This window comes from Propithecus coquereli, unplaced genomic scaffold, assembly GCF_000956105.1.
Source record: "Propithecus coquereli isolate 6110/MARCELLA unplaced genomic scaffold, Pcoq_1.0 Scaffold132, whole genome shotgun sequence".
Lineage (NCBI taxonomy): Eukaryota > Metazoa > Chordata > Mammalia > Primates > Indriidae > Propithecus > Propithecus coquereli.
Window position 1 is genome coordinate 3,533,654 of NW_012137414.1, and position 7,998 is coordinate 3,541,651.

Genomic DNA, 7,998 nt, shown 5'->3' on the forward strand with positions numbered 1-7,998 from the left:
TATATACATATATGTATACATGTTTTAAAGCATATATATCTCTCTATATAATGTGACAAATAGCTACGCTGATCTGTTCAAAGCGATTAAACACAAGATTGAGAACTTTGAAGAGAACTGGAACCATTAACATAACAGATTTAATCAAAAAGAAATTCTAGAACTGAAAATGTGGTAAGTCAAAATAAGAACTAAGGAACTAAGTGGATGTCTTTAACAGCAAGTTTGAAGAGGGTAGAGAATTATTAAATCTTAAGATAATTCAGAAGTAAATATTTGGAATGAAACAGAGATACAAAAGGATAGAAAACAGAATAAGATGGTCGAACATAAATGTGTCTCAGAAAGAATGTGGCAGAAGCCATATTTGAAGAGATAATGGCTGATAATTTTCCTAAATAGATAAAATCACAATGGAAAATCCTAGTTTACATGACTATATCAAATGGCATTATTTAACTCTCATTTGAATAGCTAGGATATGAATGTCACTTCTATATGCCAATTCCTACATACTAAATGAGAAGAGTATAGGAAAGTATTTTGCATGCTATTTAATAGGGTATTCAGATGGTTGAGATAATTTTAGATAGTATGTTAAAAATGGATAATGAAATGTTAGAAATGAGGAAATTTTATTCAATATGTTTATACTGTATTTATGAACTCATATGCAAATTTATTTTAAGATTTTATTTAATCTGAGCACTTCTGATTTCTTGGTGAAAGATCTCTGATACTTTAAACTTTACTGTTTTTTAATTTATTTATTTGCAACTCTTGAGTTACAGAACAATGAGCAAAATTAAGTGATAAGATAAATTTGAAAATTATATATTTGATCTTTAATTTTTTTTTTTTTCAAAATATCATGGAGGTAAAACGCTTTGGTTACATAAATTGCCTTTGCACTGCCAGAGTCAGAGCTTCAAGCGTGCCCATCCCTCACACAGCACACGCCGCACCCAGATACCCAACACCCGGTGACTGTTACTTCCATATGTGCACATAAGTTTTGACCAATCAGTACTAATTTCGTGGTGAGTATATTTCCTATAAATAATATATTTCTCTCTCTATTGACCAGATACATTTATATGAATGCTAGATAATTATTAATAAACAAAGGCAAAGAAGGACTTCAGAAATAACAGTGAAGCAAAGGAGTATTTGGTTATGATGAAGCAAAGGGTTGTGTCTGAGAAGGCATTTGAGCAAATGATCTGGAAGGAGAGGGGTGTATGGGCAGAGACAAGGGAATGTGTTGGATGGACTATAAGCTCCATAAAGATTGGTTTAATCAAACATGAACATATCCCTTCTTTAGCATCCTTCGGGCCTTTCTGTTTAATCAAAAGTGAAACACTTCAGTCTCTGAATGATTCATTTTATTCTGTATAACTACTTCTAATTTGTTTCAGGTACAAGACCTGAAGTTCCCCCACTGAGAGGTAAACCAAACTTCCACTCTGTTCTGATACAAAACAGAACTACTTATAAAAAGGGAAAGTGCAGGAAAATTACCTTAAAAATCTATGGAGATAATACAGGCCATCATAAAATAATGAAGAAATGAGCAACTAACTGAGCTTCATATTCCCAAAGAATAGTTTATTGACCAGTAGAATATCAGCTATATTTTAAGGTTTATACAATAAGGTAACAAAGGGTAGGTTGTTTGCATACATCTTAAATATGACTACAACTACCTTTCTTTTACACCGTGTTCATGATGTATTTCCATATTCAGAGAATTTATTAATTCGTTAAATGTTATTTTAACAATAAAAATGTAGGTTTATTATGTTTAAATAGTAAACATCAAATTTACATTTAATTCAAACTCATTGAGAAATCAATATTTTCCTCAGATTTATAAGCATTCATTATAACATAGTTATAATTTTATTATAGTCATGATTCAAAGCTCATAGTTTTCATTCGATACATTGTCTTGTACCTAATAAAACTGAGAACGAACTTCAGAACTCAAAGTTAATCTTTCAATTAACTTTGAGTTCTGAAGACGAGCAACATAGGATGAGATCCTCTGATTTGCTGCTAGTCTTCCATTTAACAAATTTCATTGCATGTCTCTATGTTAAATGGCCTGGCAAATAAAATTCACAGGAATCACTTCATATTGGTAAATATGCTCGAAAATATATTTTTTTCAGTTCTTCCTTACATTCCAATCCGTATCCAAATTTGGCATTGCATTTCCTTAAAACCGATCATACAGAAAGAGGTAATCTGTTGAAAATTCTTCTGTGGCTTTATTTTAAGAAACAAATTCCCAAAGATTAGTTTGGCAATTCACCCATCTAATTAGTTTTTGAAGCAAGGTGGAAAACAAAAAACATGTATGCATCTACAAACATAAATATCACAATTTATTTTTCTGATTTTAGTATGTGAGATGTAACAACACTACACAATGCCAGTGAGAATTGTTACCAGTGTTCAGAAAATGTTTTGACAAACTTGTAACTCCATGGAATATCTCATTTAACCAAACATGCTGGAGAATGCCAGTAAAGGATTCTAAATCTGTTTCAGATTAAAAAGAAAGAAAATTTCTTACATAGAAGCCAATGCACCCAAGGTAAACTCAATATGAACTGCGCTACCCACCAGTCATCAAGATATTTGTGGTTGCTGCCCTTGTGATTACAACATAGGAGCAGAAATAGTCCAGCTCCATTTGGGGAAACTCACTTTTTTTGCAGAAATATAGATTAATAATCCAACTGTTAAGTTTATCTTTACTGACAGAAATAAAACAATAAACATATTCAAATTAATTACCCTCTTTTAAGAGAACTCAAGCATTTTATTGACATTTGGCCCAGTCCAGACCCATGAAAGATAGGGCCTGAGGATTTAACATTTAGCCATATATTGCTTATGAATATATGGCTTTCATCTAAAGCAAAATATTCTTATGACATTTCCTACTATTCGATTGTTATATAGCCATTTTTATAATGCAGTTACCTCCTTAATGTTCTATCATTAGGGAAATATATTCAATAAAATGAAAATTAATGTGATTGCATATTAATCACATATTTGGAAGCATGTATTGTAAATTATTGGAAAAAATAAATGTTAAGGGCTACCATGCTGCATTTTAATATTGGAAGGTAAAAATATTCCATTAATCTCCAGTCATTTAGTACAGCCATGTGAGGGATGGCAGTAAAGGGATATGGGCAAATTGACACCAGAAATTACAGTAAAGCATTTCTGCCAAAAAAATGTTTTCTGCAACTTTTGTTTAAAAACCCCTTGTCTTTACCCAATTATCTTTAAAAAGGGGGGGTGCTGAAGGAAAAAGAAGAGAGAAATGAGAAAAGGAGAGCAAAGGAGAAAGAAGAAGAGGCAAGGCATGATTATTTTGTTATAACAAAAAGAAAGCCAACTATGAGATTAGGTGCTATGTTTTCTGATACAGGTGAGTCTATGTCAAGGGCAAAACACTTTAACTGGAAGGAAAGATAAACAGAAATCTGCTTTGAATATTCAGATTTTTCCCTATTGTAAGACATAACTATCATATGATAAAACTGAGATCTCAGAACAGCACATTATATATGATACTTTGAAAAAAAAACACATGTATATCTCCTCTAAAAATTGAAACTACTCAGAAAATAGGCACTTAAGCATCAGAAAATGGAGTAAATAGAAAAAAAAAATGACTGTGCTATCCAATAAAGTAGCCACTAGCTACATGGGTCCATTGAGCACTTGAAATAGTCTGAATTGAGATGTTCTGTAAGTGTAAATACACACCAGATTTTGAAGACTTAGCACAAAAAAGAATACAAAACTATCTCTATATTTTTAAATTTTGATTCTACTTTGAAACAGTAATGTTTCTGATGTATATATTTAAATAAACTATGCAATTAAATTACTTTCACTTGTTTATCCTTTACTATAGTTTCTAGAACATTTAAAATTACATGTATGCCTCACATTATAATTCTATTGGATGTTGCTTCTAAAGAAGTCAGAGAAAGCTCCCCAGAAATCTATTTGGGGAGAGAATGAGAATATATGTTAGTAGTCTGGATAGTGACAGCATTTAAAAATATCAAAACTTCTATTGTGTACATAAAGTTGAGTCCAACTTGAATTCCTCATCATTTCCCATGCAAAAATGAGTTGCATGTATGTGGAAGCTGAAGTAATGGCACTTTCTACTTCTTTGACACATCTAGCCAGGAAAAATTTCCAACTTTAGCCTTTTATTTCACACCAACCAGACTCTAACTTTGCTCTTATTTCTCATGGTCAATAGAATAACAAGGAGATAATGCAAGCAACATAGACTCTAAACCTTATTAAATGACATAAAGCATGATATAGAGTAAGTATTTCTTTAAAATGTGAACACTGGCAAAGATGTCAAGAAAAAAGACAGGACCAACAATATATGATGATTAACATAATAGAAATAGTCCTTAAGAAAATTTGAAATACAAAGAAGCCTGAGTATGATAACTTGAATTTACAATGCCAACATATAAGTTGCTTCCTTAGCTTGACATACAAAAGACTTTTGTGATTGACATCAATCAGCTTTTCACCCCAATTTCTCATCACTGTGAATATCCTGTCATCCAACCAAAATCTATCTTCAGGCCTTTGTGCTTATGCCACCTGCTCTGCTAAAAGTTCCTGCTGTTCAGGCTCCATTCTCACAAAGCACCCTAGGCGTGGTCTGCCATAGCAAAATAGATCAGTTTATAAAACATTTATCTAAGATACCTTAGAATTTGCTTTAAAAGTCATCAAACTCCAATGAACCAACTAAAATTTGTGTCTTATTATCTGCCTCTTGAACAATTGATTTATTCTCAATTCAATTCAATTCAATTTTTATACTGAACACAACCAACTTTGTGTTCAGTATAAACCACCACACTACTGAAATATTTATTACAACATAAGGTAAGTTTTTTTTTGTTTGTGTTTTTGTTTTATTGAATTTTCCCTTTTCGCATTTTCCCTAAAAGTATCTCTATTCATTCAGGAACCCTATCTTCAAGAAATCCTATTCAATAAAATATTTTTATTATTTTTAATTTATAAATAATAATTATGTATATTTGTGAGGCAGAATGTGAGGTTTTGACATATGTATGCATCTTTAAAAGATTTAATCAGGCTAATTAACATGTCTATCACCTCACCAACATGCTGTTTTTGTGGTAAAGCTATTAAAAATCCATTATTTTAGCAATTTTGAAACATACATTATTATTAACTGTGGCCGCCATGTAGGGCAATAGATCACTAAAACTTATTCCTCCAGTCTAACTAAAACTTTGTACCCTTTGATCAGCATCTACTCTTTCCTCATCCCTCTCTTCCCCCTTCCAATCCCTGGTAACCATCATTCTACTCTCTGTTTCTATGAGTTCAACTTTTTTTAGATTCCACATACATGTATGATCATACAGTATTGATCTTTCTGTGCCTGGCTTATTTCACTTAACATAATGTACTTCAGTTCCATCTGTGTTGTTGCAAATGATAAAAATTTCTCCTTTTTAAAGGCTGGATAGTATTCCATTGTGTATATATACCACATTTTCTTTATCCATGTATCCTTTAATGGATACATAGGTTGCTTTCATATTTGGCTATTATGAATAATACTGAAATGAACATGGCATGGGCAACAAAAGCAAAAATAGACAAATGGGAGTGCATCAAACTAAAAAGCTTCTGGACAGTGAAGGAAACAATTAACAGAATGAAAAGACAGCCCACAGACTTGGAGAAAATATTTATAAACCACATATCTGATAAGAGGCTAAAACCCAAAATATGTATAAGGGACTCAAACAACTAAACAGCAAGAAAATAACCTGATTTTAAAAATAGGCAAAGAATCTGAACAAACATTCCTTGAAAGAAGAGATACAAATGGCTAACAAATGTAAGAAAAAATGCTCAACATCTCTAAACATCAGGGAAATGAGAGTTAAAACCACCATGACATATCACCTCATGCCTGTTAGAATGGCTTTTATCAAAAATATAAAAGATAACAAGTGTTGGAAAGGATGTGAAGAAAAGGGTACCCTTGTATACTGTTGGTAGAAATGTAAATTAGTACAGCCATTTTGAAAAATAGTATGGAGGTTCCTGTTAAATAACTTTTAAAAATAAAAAATGTTTTTAGTTTTTATGCTTTAACTTGGCAATTAGCTTATGTTTCCAAGATTCTTGAGGTCAGGGAGCAATTCTTGTATCTCACAATATCAAGCACATATCCAGCCTAAATATGTCTGTTATTATAGCTTTTGATGCCATTGATAAAGAAAATAGAATTTTAAAAAAGGACCATTTACAGTTTTTCTTAATTGTTTCTGGAGTTAAGAAGCAAAGGTGCAGAGTATGTGTCTACTAAAGTGAGATATTCCTTTATCTGGATATATTAAAAATAAAAGGAAAAAATAAATGTTAAAGTTTTATAAATGTATATTAGGTCAATTTTCTGACCTGGAGCTTGAAGAGTTAGCTCACATCATCTTTGTTTTCTTTCCCAATCTCAGTGTCTTAACATGGAATAGCAGGGACTAACCACAGAGCTTGAAATTATGGCCATGAAGAACGTTTTTGCTGGCTATCCTAAAATTTTCTTCTACTATCTCTGCAAGAGGGAACCACTATCCCATGTAATCTTGGTAAAGAGTATCCACACACACTTACCTCCCAAGTCATCACTGCTTCAAGGGCTGCATCCATTTTTATCTTGCTTATCACAACTCTAGCCAAGGGTAAACTGACTCTCAACTGTGTTTCTATTATCTATAACAAACTAGGTGCTATGTTTCTATATTCACCTAGAGTGGAGCATGGGCTTTCTTGTTTGCAATTTCTACAAAAATATTTTGTCAATTGTCTTAGGAGATAATTTCACCTCCTCAACCTTCCAGCCCTAGGTAACCACTAATCTACTTTCTATCTCTACAGATTTGCCTATTGTGGGAATTTCCTATAAATGGAATCACATAATATATGATCTTTTGTGACTGCCTTCTTTAACTTAGCATAATGTTTTCAAGGGTCATCCATGTTGTAGCATGTGGCAATACTTCATTCCTTCTTATTGCTGAATAATACTACATTGTATGGATATACCCATTTTCTTCATCTATTCATCAGTTGATGATCATTTGGTTTACTTCCACTTTTTGGCTATTTTTAATAATGTTGCTATGAACATTCATGCATACCAACTAGTTCTCATACCATACTATGTCCATCCTACCACTTATTCAGGCCCCATTAGCTCACTTGTAACAATGGGTAATAAAACATATACTCAATGTGTTCCCCTCCAAGAACTAAGAAAAATAATTTATAAGGAAGTTATTTATAGACTAAAGAGTACTATGGAAATAGGAAGGATTTTCTTTTTTAATACTATTTTCTCATATAATTTATGCCATATAACAACTACCAATTCCTTACATTGGTTTTCTCCACTGAAAATATACTTTAAATCAGGTTTTTGTTTCATTGTGAGAAAAGCTAGTAAAGAAAAAAGGTAAAGAGGAAGTTAGGGCATATGCCTAGGACTTTCTGTTAGCTCTTATTTGCTGACTACTTAATATGTTCAAAGAACTATGGAGTAATACAAGAAATGAGATTTATTCCTTGGTACAAGTTTGGGAGTAAAGCATTCACATGTATAAATATTTAAAATAATTATAAACTTAAAAATAAACTGCTCTATGATTTAATATTGAGTTTTCATTTATTGTATATTACATATTTAATTAAATAATTATTAATTAATCAAGATAAGCATTACAAAGGATGAGTTAGAGTTGTTTTGGTAAATAAAGTAGAAGAGAGGACATTTTATTTAGAGATGAATGCAGTGAAAAAGTTTGGAAGGTTTATAAACAATCATCATATGTATGTGGAAAAGAGAAAGAAAGAGAAAACAGATGATGATATGGATTGGTG

General features: G+C 31.8%; 1 protein-coding gene across 1 annotated transcript in view; it reads right to left on the minus strand.

The window, feature by feature from the left end:
* The window catches only part of DMD (dystrophin), a 2,517,447-nt gene that overhangs the window by 1,575,783 nt on the left and 933,666 nt on the right, over positions 1-7,998 (minus strand). The gene's annotated exons all lie outside the window — the stretch shown is intronic.